The sequence below is a fragment of the Haliotis rufescens genome, unplaced genomic scaffold (genome assembly GCF_023055435.1).
Source record: "Haliotis rufescens isolate VD_foot unplaced genomic scaffold, xgHalRufe1.0.p SCAF_1, whole genome shotgun sequence".
Classification (NCBI taxonomy): Eukaryota; Metazoa; Mollusca; class Gastropoda; order Lepetellida; family Haliotidae; genus Haliotis; species Haliotis rufescens.
This window is the reverse complement of record NW_025963779.1, coordinates 61,188,719-61,201,067: the sequence shown is the minus strand read 5'-3', so window position 1 is coordinate 61,201,067 and position 12,349 is coordinate 61,188,719. Positions and strand designations below refer to the sequence as shown.

Genomic DNA, 12,349 nt, shown 5'->3' with positions numbered 1-12,349 from the left:
CCTCGTAAGCACATTTCAGATAAACAACACTGTAATTTGCTTGGAGCCTGATAAAATATTGAGTCACTAGAGTTGGTGCCAGTGTCCTCAGAGACTTGTGCATGGAGAGGGTGAACGATAGGGCCCACGCACTCTTGTAATAGCTGTACAACTAAGCATGGAACCAGTCGACTGGTCAGGATCCCTGTGTGACCCGGGTCAGAGTAATGACCTGATTAAATAACATGTTTATTGGTGAGTGGTAGCTTTTCACCTCATGCTTGCTATGGGTTGGTCTAGGAGGAAGGAAGGAGTGTAGGGATGGAGAGGGGAGGGGGAGAGGGAGCTCCTTGTGTATGGACATGATGACCATGCTTGTCTACGATCAGCTGAAGGTGGTGTGGCATCAACATGGATCTCAGCCTTGACCTACTTACGTCTGTGTGTCATTGCATATTAGGGACCAGCCATTGCTGGAAATGTACTTCCCTGCTTTTCTCACTCAGTTTCTCATGCATTTATCACATCTACATGACACTGAGTCTACATTAAAAGATGTCTTCCCAATGTCTGCTTAATGAGCCATTTTCTCATGCCTACGAGCAATAGCCAGCCTGTTGGCTTATTACCCTTGAATGGCTGCTTGTGAATGCATGGACTCGTCCCTGGCTGAGTGAATGGCAGCCAACTGGAGTGGTGTGTGTGAGACTGGCTGACTGGCCAGTGTGGCTGAGGTAATTGGATGTAGTGGCCAGTGGATGCAGCAACCCCATCTGTTCAAGGAGCACTGCACACCATCTTGGACCAGCACTAGACCAGCACTAGGCCAGCTCTCTGCCCAGCAGCTGCAGGGGTCATCCAAACACAATAATCCCAATTCAAGGATCATGACATCCTCTCCACCACAACCCTAATTGCTTTCTTTCACAATGTTCACACAGTATTTTTTCTTAGAAAATGTTGGACAGCCCTCTAATGAGAATTATATGTTAATGTTGATAAATAGATTGAAGCTTTTGAAGGTATGATATTTCAATTTGATGGGATTTTTTTATTTTCAAAGAAGCATTATACAAGTAATAGAGTGATAGATTAATGAAAGTTGCTATTGGCTTTTACATAACATTAATGACACCTCAGCAAAGTTTCAGGATTTTATATATGTTTTGTAAATTTGTTGCCTTTGTAAATTGAGAAATGTTGTACCTGGAAATATCAATTTTATGTTTGGTCATTAAGCACTGTTACTTTATGTCTAGAAAAATATACCATAACTCTGTAACCTTTTCATGTCAATAATGTGACAATTAGAATGAATTACCCACAAGAATATTTCATGCCACTAGTGTAGATGTGGGAATGTGTATTTTATGCCACTAGCTATGACCTGGTACCTCAATAGGTCAGTAGAAGGAATAGACCCGGTCATATTAATATGTGAAATGACAGGTTAGCCCAGTGGTCAAAGGGTTTCCTCATCATGACAAAGACTGGGTTTGATTTCCCCACAAATATAGAATGGGAAGTTCATTTGTTGCCTCTCCCTGCTGTTATTTGACTGGATTATGCAAAAAGCTGTATACTCACACTCACTCACTCACGCACTCACTCACGCACTCACTCACTCACTCACTCACTCACTCACTCACTCACTCAAAAAATTGGAGGAACAATATGTCATTCAGGCCATCCATATGTATGGTTTAAGGTATATCTTTGTTAACTGATTAGCCTGGTAAAAAGAATAACAAGTTGGTGTAGGTAAATAGTTTGTATGCTATTTGTTGTGGGTGGTCGATCTAGTGGGAAGGTAAATGCTTGTGTTACAGTACAGGATGTTTAATGTGTTTGCAGTAACCTTTATGTGTGGGTTTCTATCAGAGGAGACTATTTATCTTATCAATGGGTTTGCATTTGATACATTATTTCATTTAAAAGAAATTCATTTTCTTTTTTTTTTAGATATTTGCATCATTCTATTTTCCCTGTCCATAAGGCAGATGAATTGGTGGAAAAAAATCCTTACTTTCGGTGACTTTTGGCCCTGGTTGGTCGACTCAGTAAACAAACAAAAATGAGAAGTGTCGTCTTTGTCTAGTGTCATTTCTTTCCTTTTTGATGTATTGACTTGACATGGCCTTAACCCTAACCAAGAAAAAAACGCTCGCTCGCTCACTCACTCACTCACTCACTCACTCACTCACTCACTCACTCGATCGACAGGACAGCTTCATTATACGTAGTGGATTGGTTTTGGAGCATTCATACATTTGAATTCAAAATGTCTTCCCAATGATGTTGCTTCGTTTGATGAGAAATGAGTCATATGAACATGACAGTAGCTGAGATGTATGCATTCCTTTATTTTTAGAAGCTTTTGTTCAATCAAAACAAAGGTGGGGGTCTGTATTTGGAAAAAGGCTGAATATTCCACCGAGTTCACATTTCAGATAGGTCCTCACTTGTCAGCATGGGATAGGTAGGGCACCCTGGAAATACTTGCATTGCTTTTAGTCCCTTTGGGTAGGTAGGATAAATTTCCATTGTATTTTATATTTTGATTCTCCCATTCCAGTGTAAGTTCAAATTGTTATAAATGAATGCAGTTATATGGACATCAGAATTACAAGTTACATCAAAATGTACTACCTCAGAATTGAAAAGATCTCTATTAATGCAGGACAAAATCTGGAGTGCAAATTTAGGGTTGGTCTTTGATGAGAAAAGCATTGTTTTATATGTGGCCTTTTAAATGAGTAATTAAATCTCCCATCCACCCACTCAATGGATCACCAAACTACACCAATGTTTCAAGAACCTTATACTGAGAACCGCTTATAGCATGTGTCGTGGACATTTGACTTGTATGTTGGATAAAGACTGACCTAGGACCAGAGGCCATGCCTTCTGTTCCACCCTGTCAGCAAGTTTGTATTGATAGAACATGACACCAAAGATATTTGTCATGAAAGAGCTCATTTTTTAGTAATATATAACAGGAAGGTGCTGCAAATAGACAGCCATTGGCTCAGCGTTGGCGTTTCAGGAATAGCATGTCTAGGGGATGTCATTTCACAATCAGCTCTACCAGCTTGTTTGTCATTAACTTTTTTCAGAAATAAATGTCATTCAGCGACCTCAACACTTCAGCTTGCCTTCAAAGTCAGTTGTTGTTTTTGCTTGTGCCTTGTCCATGTTGTCCAGATTTTTTTTTAAATGTCCACCCAACTATGTGACATGCCCATCCCTCTATCAAGAATGATAAAAATGACATTTCATGTTTGATCCAGATTTCCTTTCAAGCATTGGTGATTAACAAAAGTAGTCAACATTTAGTGTGGATTAATGTTAATCTTTGACATTTTACTCCATCTTGGTAGAGGCTGGTTTAGGCTGCTGCATGGGAAGAGCTTGCTGTCAGGTGGTCATGGATTGGATATCAATTTTTCATCAAACTTGCATTGATTTTCCCATGGTAACTGGTGCAGTGGTGATGATCACTCGGAATGGAGAAGGCACCGAGGGGAAGAACTTCCCTTCAGGGCCATCGCCATGGATATGATAGCAGTTGGCAGATTAATCATTTACAGTTGCTCCTGTCTTTGTTGGCTATGGTGGACTGTTGACTGTGTCAAGGCCCCCTCTAACTCTACCAATGTGCCTGGGACCACCTCCACATCAGAATGAGTTTCCTTGCATAGCTTGCACCACAAGATGGGAGCAAGTAATTGAGTTTCGAGCATTTGCTGACGTACAAGAGCGTTCGTAAAAGATTAGATGGCTTGAATTTTGTTTGAAATTCAGCAAGTCCTTTATAGAACAGTTGCAACGTAACCGGTGTTTTAAGGTTCTGGGCAGTAAATGCAATTATGATGGTGCTATTTACCTAATGTCCGTTCTTGGGATCAGCCTTCATAACATGACTGTGACTGTGGGATCTATACACTTTAGCTCTCATTTGCTCTTTGGATGTCAGAAATTTATGCCATTGTACATTTAATTAAAAAATCCTATCAATGACCCTATGGACACACAGGTAATAAGAGCATACAACTGAGAGGTGCATGGTGCTTGTGAGAACAGATGGAGTAAGCATACATGCATTTGTGTCATTATTAGTACAGTAACATGTCCTAAGGTATCTCAGATGCCATAAAAGTGTTATGAAATATACTAAAAACACATCAAAATTCTGGAGCTGTTTGTAGTGTCTCATGTTTTCTCTCATGTTTAAAAGTGCACGGCAATGTTCACACTATATGATAGGGTGGCGGTTGGGTAGCCTAGTGGTTAAAGCTTTTGCTTGTCACACCCAAAACTTGAGTTCGATTCTCGACATGGGTACAATGTGTGAAGCCAATTTCTGGTGTCCCCTGCCGTGATATTGCTGGAATATTGCTAAAATCGGCGTAAAACCATACTCACTCATTCCAACAATATGATGGCAGCCCTTCCAAGTGGATTAAGAGTGTTAAGAATGATTGACACTAATGGCAGCTAAAATATAGGTTTCTTAACTCTAGAGTTATCATTTGAATTAGACATTATCTCACAAGTAGTCCATGTGCTGGTCAGTCAGATCTTCAGTGATTCTAACAATCACATGACACAGGACATGCTATCCTTACAAAATGGCTTCCATTCAGGGGCAGTCGCAGTAAGACCTGTCTAGAGACATCACAGCCGTCTGCACACTGCTGGACTCCCATTCTCTGTCAGTACCCAGCTGGTAATCGGTGGATGTAAACGTCATGTGCTTATTGAGATGTCACCTTGATATATATTCATCGATGAGTTTGACAAAAGCCATTTTCTTGAAATGCCCTTTGTCAACTGATGACCAAGTGGATAAGAAAATCCAGTATTTAGTGCTTACACGTCACATAGCTCAAACAAACTGGCATGAAAATCTAACATGTGATCACCATGGAGAAGTGAAGAATTAGTTTCAAGGCAACAACCCTGTGGACATGAGGAAGTCAATTATATGAATACAGTTTACTATGCCATGCGCTGATTGTCTGGGAGGGCTGCATCAACCACTACCCTTGGAGCAGAAGTTAAATGTAAGGGCAGACAACCCTGGGTATAATGAGCTGGTTAGATAAATAGGGAAACAAAAGTGGCCTAAGGCATTGTTTTCAGGGCAAGACCGACCTTTGTCAAATGGCAGGTCCTTGGCAACCAGGTTGTTATTGGGATCATCACCACATCTCACTTCAGATCTTGACTGTCATGGAGCAGTGGCAGATGATATAGAGGACATAAATATGTTAAAGCCAGGAGAAGCTTCCCTATCTTTGACCCATGTGCTGTATTGCAGTTTATCATGCCTTTAGTGCTTGCTCAGGTGTGAAATGTGGTGAAAGGTCATGAAAAAAGTCTTTTTTCCCAGTTTGTGAATAGCATCAGAAAGGTCCTGAGTTGATTGCCAGTGGCTGTTATGGAAGGATGATTTAGTGTTTGGAGAACTTTTCCGTCCTTTTAGCTATCATACATGTATGCTTCTGTGTGTGTTTGTTGTTTAATGCTGAACTCAGCAACTTTCCTGCTTTCTGTCGGCAGTCGATAAATAATTGTATCTGGACCAAACAATCAAATGATTGACATCATGAGCATCAGTCCAAACAATTGGGATACTATGACATGCTATCAACAAAGTCAGCAGCCCTTACGTCCCGATCCATTTGGTTGCCTCTTATGACAAGCATGGGTTGCTGGGGATGAGCATGGATTGCTGGGGACCTATGTTCTTACTCACTCACTCATTCAGGTTCGTGCATGTATGCATCTAGCAGTGTTCTTACAGGAAATGGAGAGCTTTCTTCACAAAATTGAGAAAAGTCTTTTTTTTAAAAGATACTTACCAGCTGATGATATGAAACTGTCATTCAATCATTTTGATTTTACATGGCAGTTTTTGGATTGCTTGTTTGATGCAGCACTCAGTATATCCAACTGTATGATAGCGGCCAGTAAGGAATCAAGTATAGACCAGACAAACCAGTGATAAGAATTATGGGCAGCGATCCATGCCGTTGAAATGCAGTCAGGTCATTGAGCCTGACAACCCACTGTATTAAGTTGCATTTTACGATCAGCATAAGATGCTGGGGACCAAATCTAACCCAGAATCCCTTTGTTTTTACATTTGAATGGCTACATACATTTTGAATTATTTCCCTTTTGTTGATTATGCTTGTTCATCAGTGTTAAAAAATACATGACATGTTCACTTCGTCTTGTCAAACAAAATCTAGTTGAGGAGTTATGATAAATGAGTTTTTTTGTGACTCACTCACTCACTCACTCACCCACTCACTCACAGACAGACAGTCTTAGCTGGATGAAGGTGTCACAAGCTTGACCAGCATGTGACTGTCATTGGGACCACTCAGGCTTCACTTGTTAACATGGCACTCAGATGCATCAAGTGTCTGACAAAGCTGCCTGTGTCACGTTTTGGGTCATCACTGTAGACAATATTCCTCAGGTCTAAAAAATGATCAGCTGTGGTTCCGATAGCCCGGCTGACCCTGATTGAAGGTGCTCATCTTAATTAACTCTTTTTCACTTGTACTCAATGTTTGTCTCAAAACAGAGAAAACCTGAATTTCTAAACACTGCAAATTTTATTATGTTGTCATGGATCACTTCAGTTGCTGATGCAACAAACTATGGTCAAATTGCCATTGGTATAAATAGATATTGTTGGGTTTTTAACCCACCAGATGAGAACAGAAGCTAATTAAGTATTATACAGATGTGGATCCTGTTCTAAGAACAAAGCAAAATGACTGTAAGTACATGTTAAAGTTGTGCCTATAATCAAGTGGGTTGTGTTAGACTAGTTTGTATGTGCTGTGACCTGTCCCCCGTCCTGTGAATCATTACCCAATAGAGTAAAAGTATGTGTAGATCACTGAGCCTCCTTACCACCAACAGTGATAGGCTCCTGGAGATGAAAGTATCTATCCCCATGTCCTACCTTAGGTAACACAGGTGAGATAACGAGGTGGTCATAAATACAGGTACAACACCTGAGGGGCTGGTCGTCAGCATGGCTGGACAAATTGGACACGCTTTGATGGATGGACAGATTAGGTAGAAACAGACCATGCAGACAGACCTCTGCGCATTTGATGGTTATCTTTTCTGAAAAAAAACAGGATATATACAGTTACCTGGGTTTTTTTCCATCTATTTGTTAAACTTTATTTTACTTCTCAAAGTCCCCATGGTTGTTTGGGAGTAAAGTCCCCATGGTTGTTTAGCAGTAAAGTCCCCATGAGTGTTTCAGTGGTAGATTCCCCATGATTGTTTCAGGGGTAAAGTCCCCATGGTTGTTTCAGTGGTAAAGTCGCCATGATTGTTTCAGTGGTAAAGTCTCCATGATTGTTTCAGTGGTAGAGTCTCCATGATTGTTTCAGTGGTAAAGTCGCCATAATTATTTCAGTGGCAAAGTCTCCATGATTGTTTCGTGGTAAAGTCGCCATGGTTGTTTCAGTGGTAAAGTCTCCATGATTGTTTCAGTGGTAGAGTCTCCATGATTGTTTCAGTGGTAAAATCTCCATGATTGTTTCAGTGGTAAAGTCGCCATGATTGTTTCAGTGGTAAAGTCGCCATGGTTGTTTCAGTGGTAAAGTCTCCATGATTGTTTCAGTGGTAAAGTCTCCATGATTGTTTCAGTGGTAAAGTCTCCATGATTGTTTCAGTGGTAAAGTCTCCATGATTGTTTCAGTGGTAAAGTCGCCATGATTGTTTCAGTGGTAAAGTCGCCATGATTGTTTCAGTGGTAAAGTCTCCATGATTGTTTCAGTGGTAAAGTCCCCATGATTGTTTCAGTGGTAAAGTCTCCATGATTGTTTCAGTGGTAAAGTCATATGATTGTTTCAGTGGTAAAGTCTCCATGATTGTTTCAGTGGTAAAGTCTCCATGATTGTTTCAGTGGTAAAGTCTCCATGATTGTTTCAGTGGTAAAGTCTCCATGATTGTTTCAGTGGTAAAGTCTCCATGATTGTTTCAGTGGTAAAGTCTCCATGAATGTTTCAGTGGTAAAGTCCCCATGATTGTTTCAGTGGTAAAGTCTCCATGATTGTTTCAGTGGTAAAGTCATATGATTGTTTCAGTGGTAAAGTCTCCATGATTGTTTCAGTGGTAAAGTCCCCATGATTGTTTCAGTGGTAAAGTCTCCATGATTGTTTCAGTGGTAAAGTCTCCATGATTGTTTCAGTGGTAAAGTCTCCATGATTGTTTCAGTGGTAAAGTCATATGATTGTTTCAGTGGTAAAGTCTCCATGATTGTTTCAGTGGTAAAGTCCCCATGATTGTTTCAGTGGTAAAGTCTCCATGATTGTTTCAGTGGTAAAGTCTCCATGATTGTTTCAGTGGTAAAGTCTCCATGATTGTTTCAGTGGTAAAGTCTCCATGATTGTTTCAGTGGTAAAGTCCCCATGATTGTTTCAGTGGTAAAGTCTCCATGATTGTTTCAGTGGTAAAGTCATATGATTGTTTCAGTGGTAAAGTCTCCATGATTGTTTCAGTGGTAAAGTCTCCATGATTGTTTCAGTGGTAAAGTCTCCATGATTGTTTCAGTGGTAAAGTCTCCATGATTGTTTCAGTGGTAAAGTCATATGATTGTTTCAGTGGTAAAGTCTCCATGATTGTTTCAGTGGTAAAGTCATATGATTGTTTCAGTGGTAAAGTCTCCATGATTGTTTCAGTGGTAAAGTCATATGATTGTTTCAGTGGTAAAGTCTCCATGATTGTTTCATTGGTAAAGTCTCCATGATTGTTTCAGTGGTAAAGTCTCCATGATTGTTTCAGTGGTAAAGTCATATGATTGTTTCAGTGGTAAAGTCTCCATGATTGTTTCAGTGGTAAAGTCTCCATGATTGTTTCAGTGGTAAAGTCTCCATGATTGTTTCAGGCAAGATGACCAGAAAACAATATAAACATGTTCTTGATGTTTTCATATGTTTATTACTAGTTCGAGATCAATTGTTGAGGTTGTCAATAAATATAATATTCCCCATGAGTGACATAAATTAACATAGAGTATCAACTGTTTATCCTAGTGTGGTTGCAGGCCGCACTGTCCCCCATAAACCGGGAATACAAACCCCCTCAGCTATGATTGTGTTGGTCACCACTGATATTACACACATGGTAAATGTGATGTGTTTGGTTTAGGTGATTGATTTGAAAGTAAATACACAAAACGTGTCATAGTTTATGATAGCGCTTGAGTTGTTGAACTTGAGTATTTGTGAAAAGTGACATTTCTATTGAAAGGAATGGTGTGAATATTTTACACTTTTGTTCACAATTTGACGTAATCAAAATATACTCTGACAGTTGGCACCATATGGATAACAAAATATTAATATTCGATGATTTCATGTTTATCTTCATGAAATTAAAGTGAAAGTCAGTTCTCATTATATTTACAACATTGAAGTTTCTGTTGAATATCATTTGATTATATGAATGTATTCAATAGTTTTAGAATATTTCTTATCACATCCACATCATTGGTTTTCTCAACGCTAGTTTTAGGGAGATAGTACCTCCTTCTTTTTGTTTTGGATAATCTTTTACATCAGAGTATCATGTGTCCATGTACATGATCAGCTGACGATGTGTGGTAGAAAGATTGTTTCATGACTTCAGACTTCAGTTAGAAAATCAGGGATTCTACTCTTTTATGGGTTAATTGGAAATGTTTCTCTGAAGACTTATATATAAAACCATCAAACCATATATTTATGTTCTAGATTCATTGATTAAATATTGTAATAAAATATAAGTTGCTGTCTTTAAAAAAATACTTGATTAAAATAGTCACATGTACATATTAATATCAGTTAAGATTTGAAAGTGGTTGTTCGTTCAAATGTTCAAAGACATTAAGAATTATGGAAATATTCGCTTAGTTTAAGTTTTTAAAACATTGAGAATGTGACTTCACCTAAATTTAAATGTTGGAGGTCTTAGTGTAAGGAGGGTTGTGGAGGCCTGAGAAAGTGAATGTTTTATTTGGTTTGGACTCAGCCAAGGAGCTGGCGTGAAATGTTGCCAAGCTTGGTCCAGCCTGCTGAGCCAGGAATGCCAAACCCTGCTTCACCAATACTGGGGGGAAATCTCAACCTCTCTCTACACTGAAAAGACTTTTGTTGGGCCCTCTCTTCTCTGCAAATATTTATTGTTGTGATCAGAGTCGGTTTAGATGCTGTGCTCGTTGAGCGCGCTCAGCGATTCCCGACTTGCGATCGCTAGCAGGAGGTGTGTACATGACAAGCGATTGCTTCCGAAGACATTGCATAGCTCATTCCTGTGGCTGATGCTGTTAGGGTATTGTGATTGGAAGGATCCTGCTATTGTGAGGTCACAGACAGTTTAAGAAATCTATTGCTCATTCAAGGTAGGCCTGGGGTTATAAAAAATATGTTTCTTAACTCGAAGCTGAATCATCTAACTTAATTGTCCTCCAGAGAATAATTTGGCTTGAGGTGATGATATGAACTGCTTTTTTAGTTTTAAGTTGAAGGTGAAATTAATGTTTTAGTTAGGTTAACAAGATTAATGCTGCTGTGCTTCGATTGATGTGCAGCTGACTTTGATTGATTGTTTTGTCAACATTATCACAAGAGACATGTCATGTGAAGATTTATGTGGAGTTTTGATGGGACATTCTACCTCTCTCCTATAAAACTATGACTGAATATATCATCACTGTAACAGAAATATTTTTCAATAAATATATGATACCTCTTTCAATGAGATCTGAATTCAGGAGTATTTTATCAGAACCATAATGACAGACCTAGATTTGATTGTGGTATGGGAGAAATGTGTGGAGCGATTCCAGTTGTTCCCGGCTGAAGGCTCGCTGAATTGCCATCTTTCCTTGTTATGATGCCGAGTTGTTGCCCAGACTAGCCAAACACCAGTGGATGAGTCAAACGCCAAGTGAAGTGAAAGCGTGAAATTATGAAAGAGAAATATTGGAGATTTCAGTGGAGATAGGATCAGGATATTGTTGCATTGGTCATTACTGGTTTTAATGGTATTTTCTGCATTCAGTGTCATTATTTGGGAGTCTTAAAACCAACATTTCTTTCCCAGCTCTGAGCTTTCAGTCGGATTATGTGAACAAGCACAACAAAAATAGCGATCAAGATGTAAATGAACCTCAGATGTGTTTTTGTTTTGTCCGCCCAATATGATCGTGAGTATTCCACTGAGTGTACATTGTCCACGCGACCCATGTGTAATAACACCCTGAACTCCGGGAAGTGGATGACACAAGACGAAGCAAGCTCCTTCTCCCAATGACTAGCAGCAGTATCTCCCAACACATTGTCGTCAGTCTATTCAGTGCAGTGGAATATGGGTGTGAAAGCTCATTGTCAATGCATGGAGGCTCACCAGAGATAGAAACTGCCATTAAGTACACAGGGCATGCAAGCAGACTAAATTGTGGGGATTCTGGTGGAATCATATCAGGCAGAAGATCTGTTATCAGGATTGCACAAGCTTTTGCAGTTTATGCAGACTGTCACTGTCGGTGTCAGCTCAATCATTGCGTGCATCTTTTAATTTAGTTGATGCACAAAATAACACTTGACAGCGTCTCTGCTGGAAGGGTTCTCGGGTGATGATGGAGTTTGATGGTTCGGAAGCAGAGTTTGTACCGAGGCTGTCTTTTTACAGGTGAATTATGTGTGATAGTTGTTTTTGTGAAACTGTAGAGTTTTTTCAGACTTGTGTGTGAGGTCTGTGAGGATACTGTGTCAGAATTAGGGGTGAAATTGTCAAGTTTATATTTGATACAGAATAGGTGTGAACAAGGTTGTGAACCAACGATAACACAAAACAGTATTGTATTGCCTTACACATCTGCACTGCTGACTTCATTGTGATGAGGGGAAACATGAACTGTTGTTTGAAATTTAGCGTGAACATAAAGGTGTCATAATGTTAAAATTGTACGGAGTCTCTTGAATTAAATACTGAAGCAGATAACCCCAGTAGACCATTCAATTTTGAACACTTTTTAGCACTTCAAAAACAAGATATAGCCAAAGCCAAAATGTTGTGTTTAGTATTGCTTTTGGTAATTCATTTCAATACAGCCTTCAAAATTCACGCCAGCCGCTAGTCTGAAACAACTAAATTGTGTTGAGGTCAAGTAAAAATCCTATGATGGTGATCCTCTTTGACTAGTAGCATCTGAGGGCCGTAATCCTGAACCAGTTCACAATGTTTCAAGTTTACTACTAATTGGAACTGAATACAACTGACTGAAAATGTAAACACAGTGAACATTTTTCTCCTGTTCAAGCTTGACTAGCTGCAAAATCTGAGG

At 39.5% G+C, this 12,349-nt stretch overlaps 1 protein-coding gene across 5 annotated transcripts in view; it reads left to right on the top strand.

The window, feature by feature from the left end:
• The window catches only part of LOC124145051 (nuclear receptor coactivator 2-like), a 161,658-nt gene that overhangs the window by 63,250 nt on the left and 86,059 nt on the right, over positions 1-12,349 (top strand). The window lies entirely within an intron of this gene.